We start from the raw sequence: 15,333 nt of genomic DNA on the forward strand, positions 1-15,333 counted from the left end.
CACCTTCAGAAGTGAGTGTAATCAGAGCTGAGTGGATCCCTAGTGCTAAAGCAGTGTTTTGTCCAATTTCTGTAGAATACTAGTGTAAGTCATCCATGTAAAGATTGGATAGAAACAGCCCCTGCTTATGTGAAGGGCTGAGTTTTGTCCCAACAGTATTTAAAGTCAGTGTGGAGTTCTGTTCACACTGACTTTAATGTTCATAATGCACATTTCATGGCTTTGCTCCTCTTATTGAACAATTTACTCCATCAAATTTGTCCAATAAAGCCATTAAGAACCTTAAGCCGAAGCAAAACACCTTAGCTTCGGTTATAATTTTAAAAAAGGCCATTGATGGAGCTGTTGTAATGGATATAAAAGGGGCTGACACAATTCTGTGCATCTGGAAGCTGAATAGGGAAGCACAAAGGCAGGTATGTTAATATACTGTTAAGTGCTCACTTCATTAATATTTATTTAGTCTCCCATTAAGACTCATCTTGCAGCTGTAAGGATCCTCTTTCCCCGCCCCTCCACCCCCTTCTCCCCCCCCCCCCCCCCCCCCGGCCAAAAAAGGACAGGCTAGCTATATTGGAACAAAACAGCCCTGTGTCTGGTCTGTTTCTTTTACGTATCTGAAGAAAATGATATACAGTTTGTACTGTACTAAATTGTCAATTGTAAAACACCCTCATATGAACCCTAGAAGCAGTGGCCGTTCTATATGAGCACTCAGGACAGCATTGTAAAATCTTTACAGGTACATAAAATTATGTATAGAATATGAGTAAGCATCTCTTGAACCATGAGAAACAGAACCATAACCTGAGAGGTGCCGAGGATTTACAATGGTTGCACGTCACTTGTCAGGAACTGGCCCAAAGCAAGTCACATATATAAATTAAGGTCAACAAAATAAGAATGACTTCATCCCTGTTAGAAGTGCATACGGAGTGCTCTAACACTCACTTTGATAGGGTAGGGATCAGGAGCTTAAACCCCAATCATACTTATATCTTAATTATGTAGCCTGGTTCTTCCTTGCACTCTCTGCTAGATAGTTATACCACCTACACACTCATTTGTCATTTTCTAAAGACTCATTTCTCCTCGTCAGGTTGCAGTATGTGGCAGTTCTGGTCCATGAGTATTACACATGGCTGGCTGTTAATAAGAATGTCAGCAATAGTCTAGCGTCTGTTGTTGATTTATTTAGGTATTACAGTGACAAATGTCTTTCAGACATGAAAAATTGGATGCTGTAATGACTTACTGCATTAGCTGTATTACCAAGAAGTTTGTCCTAATGAAATTTGGCTAAAATGGTCAAAGTTTCTTTCGATTAAACAAAGCCGCCACATCCTTTTGACACTTCAAGTGACAGTCTTATATTTTTCTCTCCACTCAAGATGGTATGCACCATTACACTTACAATATGTGAAAGAATAGCATATGCCAGAAGCTACTGTCCCCTCAGGCTTTCACATTATTTTCCCACTTTTCTTGAAACGTAAACAAAACACAGGCCTTGAAAAATCAACCATGCACAGATTTGTTTTGTCAGTTCTGTTTAAAAAAAAAAGAAGAAGAAGAAGAAAAAGAAACGGATTGTACTTTGCTCTTTTAGATGAAAATCTTGTTGTATGTAGTGTCGAGGGAATGGGAGCTATTAGAAAAGGGGAGGAAAACTCTAGTGAACAGTGATTGGCATGTTGCTTAAAGTTCTGAGCAATATGTGTATGTCTGTTTACAACTTTCCTGCATTTCTCATTCTTCACTGCTGCACTCCTGTAATCTCACAAGGGACTTTTGGTGTTGGGGCAGGGGACAAGGGGGTAACAGCTGTGTTCTGCATGAAATTCACCTGTGAAAAGTTATCCCAGGGTCAATTCATCATTTAATTCCTAATTAATATCAGTGCTAATTGACTGAAAGGAATGCCACTGTGCCTTGAACTGGACTTTCATATGGAGATCCACTGAGTGAGGCTGATCTTGATCTCAAGTCTGGCGTACGTTATTATTTTCAAGGCCATATAACGATACACTTAATGAGGATGAGTAGCATTTTACTCAGTTATTTTTCCTGTTTCCACCAGTAGATCTATTTGTAAGCTTAGGAACTATTCTACTGAACATGAGTAACTAATGTAATCTGGCCTGAAAGAAAGGCCAGGGAAGGACATGTTTTCTTCTGTCTACCTCTCACTCTACATCATAGAATCATAGAGCTGGAAGAGACCTCAGGAGGCCATTAAGTCCAGCCCCCTGCTTAAGTCAGGACCAATCCTAACTAAATCAACCCAGGGCTTTGTCAAGCCGAGATTTAAAAACCTCTAGGGATGCAGATTCCACCACCTCCCTAGGTAACCTAGTGCTTCACCACCCTCCTAGTGAAATGGGTATTAGGAAAAACTAACCTAAACTTCTGTCACTGTAACTTGAGACTATTGCTCCTTGTTCTGCCATCGGTCACTACAGATGTGAACAGCCTCTCTCCATTCTCTTGGGAACCTCCATTCAGGAAGTTGAAGGCTGCTATCAAATCCCCACTCTTCTCAAATATGCCTTCTTTCAGAGGCTTTCTGAACCACAACAAAAACATGCTAGGTATACCACCCTCACTCCCTCTCCCGTCTGTGATTTTAAGCTATGATTGCACATGTTTGTTTATGTCTCCTTTTTGGATTACAATAAAACTAAAATTTGGGGAGGATTGGGGAGGTGCAACTCTTTCCTTCTGCTGGGCAAATTACTGTACCAAAGCCAAGAGATCTGGAGAGGGGTTTGGGGGAGAGTTTAGTAAAGTGGAGAAATTGGTGATAACTAAGTGCAAAGTGTATTAGAGATTATGGGCAAGCTCCTCAAATGCTGTAAATCAGTGCAGCTCCATTCACTTCAAAGGAGTTACAATGATTTATCTCATCTGAGGCTTTAAAGAGATGCATTTAATATATTCAATAACAGGAAAAGAAACAAAGCTCAGCCTTGGAAAAATTCCCTCAACCATAGGAAGGCGGTGTGGGGAAGCTGGTTATAAATAATCAATCTTTTGCTCTGAACGGTGTGTTTCATTTAATTTTCTGTAAAATGAAATATTTTAATGTGTTTCTTTCTGCCCTTTAATTTTTCCTTGCCATTTTATATTCTTTGCCCTTGAGAAAAGCTCATAAATATTTCTTTATTATTCCTCTCCTATTTTTTTTAAAGTTTGCCCCTCAGAAAAGCATGGGGGAATTTGTTTATTCACTGTGAGTTCTTCCTCTCGCCAGCTTTGTTCCTTTGGCCCTGAATGTGAAGCAGCTACTGCTGGTCTTTTTTTTCTGCTTCACTTCAATTTCCTTTCCTTTGCTCTTCCCTTGTGCTCTGTATTCAGTCCTAAGAGCTATTTGATTAAACTTTGTCATCAGCACAGTGATATTTGGGTTTGCTTTCTGTATCCTTCAGTGAAAAATATTTTTTAAAATTATGATGCTTATTTTAGCCTGCAGTTCAAAACACAAGCATAGTATTATTATTTTTAATTAGTGTTGTTATAATGGGACCTGGTAGCCTATATTTAGTTTGCTTAACACTTCCCATTCTAAAAGATTCTTGTGACCTTTTATTTGAGGAGCGCTAGCTTTTCCATTATTTGTAGCAGGCCTTTGAAATTTCCCAGGGAGAATTATCCCCCCTCCCCCAAAACTTTATTCAATTTTAGCTGAGTTACAGATGGCTTACAGTTACCATTTCTTTTTTGCCTTCTTTAAGAAAACTTTGGTACAGTGCTAAAATAACTGAAAATGGAGATTTTGAGGAACTAGGTCTATACTTACCCCCCCCACACACACCTCCCCCACAGCAGCAGCACATGTTGCACTAGGAATGCTGGGGGTTGCTTGAAAAATTGCAGAGAAGAAACACTTGATCCAGTCCACACTTCTACAGCATTCCCTCCCTCACTCCCAGATATGGCTTGTGGTCCCAGTATGCTGTTGTCGTATCTGAGGCACCACATATGGTGGGTGGTCCCCCAACTCTGACAGAGAGGAGAAGAGTTCTGGGGTGGGATCCTCACCTTTGGATCAACACATAAAACAGGAACCCCCACACTTCCCATGTAGGTTGGGGAAGAGAGTGAGAGTCAGACTAGTCTGGCTTTATCCCAGTCATCCCTTGGAACAAGCACATGTTTCCCGTTCCTACAGCCCTTCAAATCTGCATATATTCACTTTATAACTATGAGCATCCACGAATGTGAATGTGGATATCCCGGGCTCATTTTTGTGGATACAAATGCAGATACAAATTTTGTATCCTGCAAGGCTCTAATTTCCCTTCAGCTATAACTGTCTTTTTCTGATACCAGCTGCTATTATTAAACCAGTTGGGCTTATATTTATGTTGGGGGTACTCTGCATCTGGAGTTACTATGTGCTGATTCTGAGGGAACAATTTCTTCCCACAAAAAGCTTTTTTAAATCTTCACTTGCCCCCCGAGATTAGCTGCTCTTCTTCTTTCACACCTTCCATTCTGAGGTGTGGATTGTCGTCTTGTTAGGATTTAAAAATAACTCTTCAGGAAGGAGCAAGTCACACAGTTTTAACAGTTATGAGTGACAATTTACTTGTATTTTTCCCTTTTAGTGAAAATATAACAACTTAGAATACCTGTTACCGTGAAATAGCCTTATTTCTTGACACTGTTCAGTTGCCTCAATAAAACATGCTATTATTATACAAGAAAACAAGCATTTCAAGTTGAAAAATGTCCATATTATTAAGCAAATGCAAAGCATTTATATTTTCTGTGTTTCGCAAGCACTAATTTCATGCATAAGAATTATCTTAAATGAGTCCTGATATTTTAAAAAATTGTCCCTATTAAACTTCTTCCCTATCATTAGATTTAATTTAGCTAGCTCTGATATTTTAGATAAAAGTGGTTACAGTTCCTGTTAACATTAATAATGCTTCCAAATTAATAGAATTACCTTCTTATCACAAATCCTCTGTCAATGTCCTTCCAAATGAAGCTGCTCTGACTACAATAATCACCTCTTTTAAGCCAAAATGTAGGGCCTGATCCCTAAACTCTAGAGTAGATTCCCATATGGTATGTCTACACTTGGACCCTAGTTTGAACTAGGGATGCAAATGTAGGTATTTGAAATAGTCAATAAAGCTGGAATTTAAATATCCCATGCTTCATTAGCATGATCTCGCCAGCGCATTTTGAAACAGCTGTTGATTGGAGTAACGCACTGGTGAGATCATGCTAATGAAGCGTGGGATATTTAAATCCCTGCTTTATTGACTATTTCAAATGCCTACATTTGCATCCCTAGTTTGAACTAGGGTGCAAGTGTAGACATACCCACAGAGTTAAATGGAGGCTGGATTGAGCCCTGTCATAAACCAGGATTGTTCGTCTCCCTCTTCTGCATTCAGAAATGAAATCTGGGATTGAAAGCAGGTTCTAACAGTAGCAGAGTTACAAGCTAATGAGTTGCTCTTATCTGTGAAGTTCTCTAAGCAAGTTCAGATTTGGGATCTTCGCCTTTTTTTCAGAGAACAAAAAGAAACTATATCCAAGAGAGCAATATGTGGTCAATCTTGGAGCATCCCTGAAATGTCCAGCAGCATCCCATACATCTTCCCAAACTGTTCTTGCGTCTATTGGTTTTTTATCATATCTCAGTTACAACTGCTTGGCTTTCTAGCATTCCAGCCTTGTGTTGCATGGCATCATGGGAATACATTCCAAAATGCCTCACCACATCCTGGTTTTGGTATCTACCATCTAGCTCCCCAGTAGCTTCTTCCAGTTAAAATTTGCATCTGGAAATTTGTGTCTGAGTATCATGTGGAATGGTGCCTTGCATAACTGGGAATCTTGAAAGCTCACTACTCTTTTGTCCCATGATCAGGATTTCTTTTGAATTCACCTGCTTTGGAGTCCAATCATACAGTCTTCCCACACATTGGCTCCTGCCTCCTCAGTTGTCTTGGTCTGGCCACATTCACAAACCTTCCAGATGCTTCACGGTTGCATCACTTGTTTCCAGTTTTTAACTTACTATCTTCTTAGTCCCTTCAGCGCATATATACTTCAGATTTTTTGCCTCTGCTTCTTCATTTACAGGTTTGCCTTCATTCTTTAAAACTAATCCAGATTATCACAGTAAATTTACACAGTACAAGGGAAGTGTATAAATTTGGGAATTTAACACCCATTTTTATTTTTCACTAAAGGAGAGAATAGTGAAGTATACATTGAAAATGCAAGGGAATAAGATAGTAATATTTTTCCTGTGCCTGCTAAACCTGATGTTGATATAGGAACCTGTTTCACCCTAACTACATATGCAGATATAACCATTTTATTAAAAGATTTTAAAAATGGAGCTAGAGAGAGGAGCCTGGAGTACACTGCTACATGGTAGTCCAGTAAATTCCTTCACTTCTTAATTACAGGGAAAATTGAGCTCTATTTAGGCTGCAAGTTGAACAGCCTAAGGACATTACTAAGTAACCAGCTGGAAGATCGGCTTTCCATTGCTGGGCTCTATGATGACACACTCTGCCCTAAGCAGTGTTATGAGAATTTACTAGACAATGACAAGAAGCTGAAAAAAATACAGGGAAGCCTTGCAAGGAGGGTTCAATATGTCAAATTACAATATGTCAAGCTGCAGAGCTACCATTTCTTTGGCACAGTGAATATAAAGAATTTTTAAATGTTTTGCATTTGCAAAATACAAAAGAGGGAAAGTGAAAATGAGAGTTTATTAATTTTCATAAGGTCTGATCCAACTCCTGAGGAAACTATTGATATCAGCGGGAGCTGGATTTGATCTTTAGTAATGAAGGTATGAAATAATGGAGGAATAATGCATTTTGGCTATTTCAAGCCTGTGCATGTGTAACCCACACACCTAGGCTATGTCTACATTGGCAAGATTTTGTGCAAATACTTTTAACGCAAGAGTTTTTGTGTTAAAGTATTTGCGCAAGAGAGCATCTACACTGGCATGTGCCTTTGTGCAAGAGGTGTGCTTTTGCGCAAAAGCATCCGTGCCAGTGTAGATGCTCTCTTGCGCAGGAAAGCTCTGATGGCCATTTTAGCCATAGGGCTTTCTTGCGCAAGAAATTAACATTGCCTGTCTACACTAGACTCTTGAGCAAGAACAGTTGTGCAAGAGGGCTTATCCCTGAGTGGGAGCGTCAGAGTATTTGCGCAAGAAGCACTGATTTTATACATTAGCGCATCAGTGTTCTTGCACAAGTATTCGCGGCCAGTGTAGACAGGTGGCAAGATTTTGCCAATGTAGACACAGCCCTAGTGTGGTTACCAAGCAGTGCAAGTGGTACCTAGACCATAGCAACAGTTAAGATCAAGAGACCTCTACAGCATGGGCTGGGAGCCAGCTGGCTTTTAGCTTGGAGGATAGAGGCTCCTATACTCCGCTTCAGAGGTCCCAGATTCAAATCCGCCTGGTGGTGGTTACAAGTGGGGGCTCGTCCGGGATCTCAACTGGGTCTCTGAAGCTCGGGACGTGCTTCCTCACCTAGGGGAAATATGTAACCCACACACCGAGGGTATGTCTAGACTACATGCCTCTGCTGACACAGGCATGTATAATAGGCTACCCTACATAGTCAATGAAGTGGGGATTTAAATATCCCCAGCTTCATTAAAATAAAAATGACCAATGTGCGTTGCTGGCTCAGCTGATCATCAGCACAGCATGCAAGTCAAGACGTGGATCAGTCAACAGGGGAATCCTTTGTTGACCGCTCCCTTATGTCTCGTGGAAAATAATTAGCTAGATCATTAAATTAAGACAGAGGGACATAAGCCCAAGCCAGCTGAGAATCCCTCTGAATTTTGGGGAAACTTATCTCTAAGCTTCATGGTCCAAGATTCTCTCTAGAGTAACAGCCCAAACATCACTGAAATTTTCAGCTCAAACATAGCTCTAGTTTTATATTGTTTGTAAACTTTATACAAAGAAAATCTGGGAGGTTATGTAAGGAATAATCTAGATCAAATTAGCTGCCTTTTTCATAAGCATTATGATTATTTTTGCACTTTTCATCTCATTTTGTTTGTTCTAGTTATTTTTCCTAAATAATCAATACTTGCTTGGCTTTGCCACAAGGCACTGAGAGTTTCCAACTTTGTCATCAGATGGCCTACAAAGGCAAGCTTTTCCAATGCGTACGAAAGATAGTAAGTCCGGTAGGACAGAGGTGCCCAGCCTTATTACACACGAGGGCCACATAACCATTGTATGGGGCAAACAAATCCTATATATTTTAATAAGCTTTAAAGTCCCCCTATTGATTTATACTTTAAGTTCTGCGTGTTTCATATATATTTAGATAGGCTGCTCCCATGTACAACATTCTCTGTTTACACACTTGTGTAAACTAAAATGATGTAAATGTGACAAAATGCTGCTGAATTGGCTGATAGCCTTATGAAATGCTCTTGTGGGACATTGGTTGGGTAATTCTGTGGTAAGAGGTAACCTTGGCTTAACCAAGAGATCTTCAATAACATGGAATTCAAAAAAGAATCCTACAAAAAGTAGAAAGAAGCCGAAATTACAAAGGGTGAATATTAACCTCCCCTCCCCAGCACACACACATACAATTACAGTATGGGGACATAAGCCCAAACCAGATGTGAATTCCTCTGAACTTGTGCAAAGGCACAAAAAGGGGTTAAACTAGTTAGTAAGATAAAGGGTAACAAAATGAATTTTGCAAATACATGAGAAGTAAGAAGAATACTAGGGACAAAAGAGGCCAATGAATCGATGAGGAAGTAAAGAAAATAATAGCAAATGCAGTAGTGGCCAAAGTGTCAAATGGCTTTTTCATTTTGGTTTTCACCAAATAAAAGTTAGCAGTGATTGGACAACTAACATAATGAACGTGATTGGGATCTGCGTGCTGCTAAAATAGAAGAAGAACGAGTAAAGAATTATTTTGCCAAATTGGATCTCTACAAGTTAGCAGGACATAATGAAATTCATCCTAGAAACTGGATGAAGAGATCTCTGATTCATTAGCAACATCTCTGAGAACTTGTGGAGGATGGGAGAGATTTCAAAGGACTGGAAAAGGGAAAGATCTCCATAAACAGGCAAATATGGATAATAGGGAATTATATAAGAGAAAATAGTTGGACATTCTATTTGAAAGCACTTAAAGTGATACGTAACAGTTAACATGGATTTTCCAAGAAGAAATCCTGTCAAACCAGCCTAACATCTTTCTTTGATGGGGTAACAAGCCTTGTGGAAAGGGGGAAGCAGTGGATGTGGTATGGATTGACTTTAGTAAAGCTTTTGGTGTCAAAGTGAATGAACTAATTATAAATGAACTAGAAAAATATAATCTAGACTCTCTTTTGGTTCTTGCATTCCTAATGTGCAATGGACTGAGACTCCGCCAGAGACAGACGTTTTAGAAACTCATGGAAAAGTAAGCTGAAGGCCCATCATGCTCCAGGAGCTGGGAAACTGAACCTGTACTTTGTTAGTATGATGTAGCAGCAGCAATTTAGTGGCATCTCAAGGGCAGAATTCTACTCTGTTGCCTTTGAACATACCAAGTTATACCATTAACTTCAGTAGCGTTGATCTGAATTTTTACTGTTGTAAAGGCCTAGTCTCAGATTTTGATGGGACATCATTCTCGCACTGGCAGAGAAGAGGTTAATGGAGCCCTGTGGAGGCTGCTCAGGAAATAGCTAGTAGGACAGGGGCTGCTAAGAACAGCCCATCAGGGCCTAGCAATTTCATATAGAAGAGAGCTGCATCATAGAGTAGGTCAGTTGCAGTGGGGAGCTGAGGGTATGTCTACACTACCCCGCTAGTTCGAACTAGCGGGGTAATGTAGGCATACCGCACTTGCAAATGAAGCCCGGGATTTGAATTTCCCGGGCTTCATTTGCATAAGCGGGGAGCCGCCATTTTTAAAACCCTACTCGTTCGAACCCCGTGCAGCGCGGCTACACGGGGCACAAACTAGGTAGTTCGAACTAGGAAGCCTAGTTCGTGCCCCGTGTAGCCGCGCTGCATGGGGTTCGAACGAGTAGGGTTTTAAAAATGGTGGCGCCCTGCTTATGCAAATGAAGCCCGGGAAATTCAAATCCCGGGCTTCATTTGCAAGTGCAGTATGCCTACATTACCCTCCTAGTTCCGACTAGGAGGGTAGTGTAGACATACCCTTAGAGAGTAAGAACTACATCCCAGGAGGACTGAGAAGCCGTTTTTGTGCAAAAACCTGCGGAGCCTCAATCGCATTTTTGTGTAAGTAAAATGAAAGAAGCTGGGGGGTGGGGTTTCCAGTGTAGGTATTCCTCCTTCTATGAGGAATAACTCCTTTTTTTGTGCAAGAGTCCTTATGCAAAAAGGTGTATGTGGATAGGCAACGGGGCTCTTTTTTGTACAAATACAGGAAAGAAGTGCTCTGGTGGCCATTCTGTAGATAGCTATCAGTGCTTTCTTTCGAGAGATCATCCAAGTAGTGTGGCTGCTCTCTTGCACAAAAGCACAACACTTTTTCGATGCACTTTTGCATTTGGGCGCCCTCTTGTGCAAGACGTTTTTGCAGAAGATCTCTTCCACAAAAAGCTTCTTGTGCAAGTAGCCTGTAGTATAGATATAGCCTGAGTGTGCTGAAGTGAAGAGGAAGAAGGTGCTGAGGCCATGAGGAAGTGGCCCAGGGAAATAGAGCAGCATTGATAGAGATTACACAGGAGCAGCCCTAACAGATGGCTACTATTTACAGATCTCTGTGTTGGGGCCAGAATAGTGGGTTGGCTTATTTCCTCTTCCTTCCCCTCCCGCCCCCCCATCCTCTCTCACTTGCCACTGAGGAAGTGGCTGGACTGTTGGACAGAGATCCCCTCCCACTGGAAGGAGGAGAGGCAGATGGTGAGTGGCAAGGAGGACATAGCAGTTCTGGGAGCTGAGAGAGGATCCATGGGCATGTGTAGATACAGTCCCCGACTGCAGGCCAGGGATGTGGGCGTCAGCCTCAAACTAATCCTCAGCATGATCAGGAGGATGTGCCAGTTTGGTTGTGAGGGTTGCACCCCATGACATAAGCCATGGCAGTTGTCACTGAACACAGGAGATCAGGCCCTTAATGAGAGCAGAATCTGACCCATTCTGTCTGCTTCAGTCAAAGAACTATGGTTTCTATAACACACAATTTTAGTTCATTTTGACATTACTCAGGAAACAAATATTTTTATTTTTACAGATTCTGAAAATAGATCCTATTTGCATCTTCACTTGTTAGTCAGAATGGGCCAAATCTCTGTCTGGAGCAACTCCACAGAGCACTTGCAACAGGGTAGAATATCGATTCAATGTATTTCTTCTTATTTGCAGTCTCATTTGCATACCACCTGTTATCTGGGGGGGAGTTTAGATGTTGTTAAAACAAGATTCAATACAGAGGGAAAAAGCCAATAACAAATTGTGCCAGTAAAAGCCCCAAATAATATATTAAACAGTGCTTAATACCCAAATAATTTAGCTAGGAGGGACCATTGTATCAAAGGAATACTGGTCCAGAATTAAAAAAAAAGTCAGCATCCGAAGTGCACCAGACATGTCTCGCACAGTGGAAAGCCTATTCTGGGTGCTGAGTTCTTTGGTAAGTCTGGCCCCCTAAGGGTTAGTTTGTGCTTATACAACTAGCTCTGTCTGCCAGGGGTAGCCCATAGTTTCATGGTCCCTGTAGTTCTCCTCAGAACGAATCTGAAGGTATCATCACAGTTTGCTACTCCCTCCCACAAGCTGTGTTGAGCAGAATGCAGTGGGTGAAGGAGTTAGAATTCTACCCACTCCTCTGTCCCCTCACCATCCACTTCCTGCCCCCTGCACAAAGTTTGGAGAAATACCTGGTGCAGAGTCCCTGCTTGTTCCCTTACAGTGGAGATGAGAAGAGGCTACCGTAAGATTCAAAGGCAGGTCTCACACTCATCTGCTCCTGCTTGGCCCAGACCTGTCCCTATGTGACCGAGTTAAAATACTAGTTCATTTGTGGATCCTTCTAGCTCAGGGCTACTCAACACGCGGCCCATTTGTTTGTGGCCCACGGTGGAGTTTGGGTTTACATGGGGCTCAACAAGTGGCCTGCGGGTGGGAGCCAAACCAAAAAAGTCATCAGTATAATATTCTTCTGTTGATATGCATTTTAGTAGTTAAATTCCTAGACCATCATTGCTCATTAAAGTGCTGTCATATGGGTGGAAATTGGGTAAATATTGCATTTTCTTAATGTCGGCAGAATTGACTTAAATGAGGCCTGCGTGTTGTGTAGTCTTGCCTTAATCTTTGTATTCATGCCCGTCAGTGTGAGAGAAGCTATTTGCATATATTTGCATGTATATGCAACCACACTTAAGCTGTGGCCCCCAGTTGTCGCCCCTGGGGCTTCCAAAGTTGAGTAGCCCTGTTCTAGTGCAGGGAGGGGCAGATTTTCCTGAGGTGTATTTTATAAATATTGCTATTTTGCCATCCCATGAATCTTGACAAATGGCTGCCGAACACTTGACATTCAAGTGATATAAGATTTCCATTAGATCAGCTTCAGCCGAGTGTAATATGCTATGCTTGGTGGGTGGATGCTTAATGAGGTAAACCCAATTTGTTCTGATGGTCCAGGCCCAGTAATAGGAAATAGCATGATACAGTTAATCATTCATTGATTGAAGAATTGAATCTAATTATGAAATTACACCAAGAGAAATTAAGTTGCTGACAGTATAGGTATGTGTGCCTCTGGCTGTCTTATTATGCTACCCCTCTAGCTGTAAATCTGAGAAAATTAAAGGTTTAAATTAGAGGATTTGCAGTAATTTGATCTTAGAATCCTAATGTCTACACAGAGCTGTACTTTACTACATGAAGTGTGGCTTTATTTCTCTCTGCTCAGAAAAAATGTATTGTAATTATAGCAAAAGAAAAAGAAATACTAAATCAAATGTTTGGCTAAATTTAGCTTTACTGGATTGTTTGGTAAACTAGGCACTAACACTGTCCATTTCAGAGTGACCAAATGTAAGCTAATACATTTAGGAACCAAAAGTGGCAGGCTGTATTTGCAGGATGGGGTACCCTATCTTGGGAAGCAGACGCTTTTGAAAATAGCTATGTGGATAATGAGCAGAATATGAGGTGCCAAAGCAGTACTAATGTGATTCTTGGAAGAATAAACAGGAGAATTGTGAGTTGGAGTAGAGAGGCTATATTGCCTCTTTCTTTGGTGAAGGTGAGAGGACTATTGAAATATTATGCTGGTTTTGAAGTCCACACTTTAAGAAGCATGTGGAAAAACTGGAGCGGATTCAGAGAAGAGCCACAAGAATGATTAAAGGATTAGAAACATATACTATAGTGAAAGACTTAAACTAAAAAGATTGAGCTCCCTATCAAAGAGACGGTTAAGCTGTGACTTGATACAATATATGTGCCTTCCTGGGAAACAGAAATGTGATAACAGGCTGTTTAATCTAACAAACTAAAGTATAGTAGGAACCTGGATGCAAGTTGAAGCTGTACAAATTCGGGCAAAGAATAAAGTGCAGATTTTTAATGGTGAGGGTAACTAAGCATTGGAACAATTTACCAAGGCATCAGCTGGATTTTCCATCAGTGGAAATTTTTAAATCAAGATTGGATTTTTTTTCTAAAAGCTATGCTCTAGTTCATACACAGCTATTGAATATGAAGCAGGGAAGTCTTATGGTCTTTTATGCAGGGGGTCTGACTAAATGATCACAGTGTTTCCTTAAGCCCTTATCAATTATGAATCAGTGGAGTTAGTTCTCATTCAAAATTGCCTAATACATTAAAATGGGAAACTTCACTTGTACTTCTCAACCTGCTATTCATTTGGATATGTACTGTGTTTACATGATGTAAAATATATCTGTGTATACATGCATATAAGTTGCAAGTACACAAATACAAAGTAACTCTTCTGCCTTAGTAAGGGGATTATCTAGCATTAATTAGAAAGAGTTTATCAGGGTCTACATTTGTCAGCATTTTATTTTCTAGCTATGCATTTTATGCCTGTTCAAGTGCTTTTTTTATATACAGCTTTTTTTTAAGCTAGATAATTTCATGGAGGTTAGGTCCATAAAAGGCTATTAGCCAGGGGATAAAATGGTGTCCTTGGCCTCTGTTTGTCAGAGGCTGGAGAGGGATGGCAGGAGAAAAATCGCTTGATCATTGTCTTCAGTCCACTCGCTCTGGAGCACCTGGTGCTGGCCACTGTTGGCAGACAGGATACTGGGCTAGATGGACATTTGGTCTGACCCAGTACGGCTGTTCTTATGTTCTTATGTTACTGTGGAATCCCCATTTAGCCAATCTAATTGGCTGTGTCTAGACTGCATCCCTTTTCCGTAAATGAGATGCAAATTAGACATATCGCAATTGCAAATGAAGCGGGGATTTAAATCCCCTCCCCCTGCTTCATTAGCATAAAAATGGCTGCCGCTTTTTTCCGGCTCGGACCCTTGCCGGAAAAAAGCGCCAGTCTAGACGCGGATCTTTCGGAAAATGAAGCCTTTTCCGAAAGATCCCTTATACCTCATTTTAGGAGGGATAAGGGATCTTTCAGAAAAGGCTTTATTTTCCGAAAGATCCGCGTCTAGACTGGCGCTTTTTTTCCGCCAAGGCTCCGAGCCGGAAAAAAGCGGCAGCCATTTTTATGTTAATGAAGCGGGGGGAGGGGATTTAAATCCCCGCTTCATTTGCAATTGCGATATGTCTAATTTGCATCCCTTTTACGGAAAAGGGATGCAGTCTAGACACAGCCATTGAGACAAGGCTAGATCAGATAATCAAAAATTCAGATAAGCAAAAGGGGCTCAGGCTGTCAGGATCTGGTGTCAAGTCTTGATCTGTCATCACTGGGTTGCAAGTCAATATATTCATGTGTGCGCTTGTGATTTAATTACAGTAATCTGGAAAGGTGTGGTAATGGAGGCTTGGCTAATGAGATTCTACTGTATGTCAAAGTAAGAATAAAGCTGCAAAAAAAGAATAAAAGTTGGTTATTTTACAAACCATAGCATGGACTAGTATAGTTATACCTATAGATAAAATGTTGTACAACTAGTCTTAAAACAGTATGTTAATGTCAGGGCAGAACTTTCTGTTTTGGGGTTCAACTTTAAACTGCATTTTTATCTTTCATTTCTTTAAACCAGCTAATCCCAAAGAGGTTACAGGTCTATGGGATTTAAGAACCTTGAGAATTATTCATGAAAGGCTGGTTTTACCCTCTTTAACATCTTCATGTTGCCCAGGCAGAATCTTGTCCA

The sequence above is a fragment of the Pelodiscus sinensis genome, chromosome 7 (assembly GCF_049634645.1).
Source record: "Pelodiscus sinensis isolate JC-2024 chromosome 7, ASM4963464v1, whole genome shotgun sequence".
NCBI lineage: Eukaryota > Metazoa > Chordata > Testudines > Trionychidae > Pelodiscus > Pelodiscus sinensis.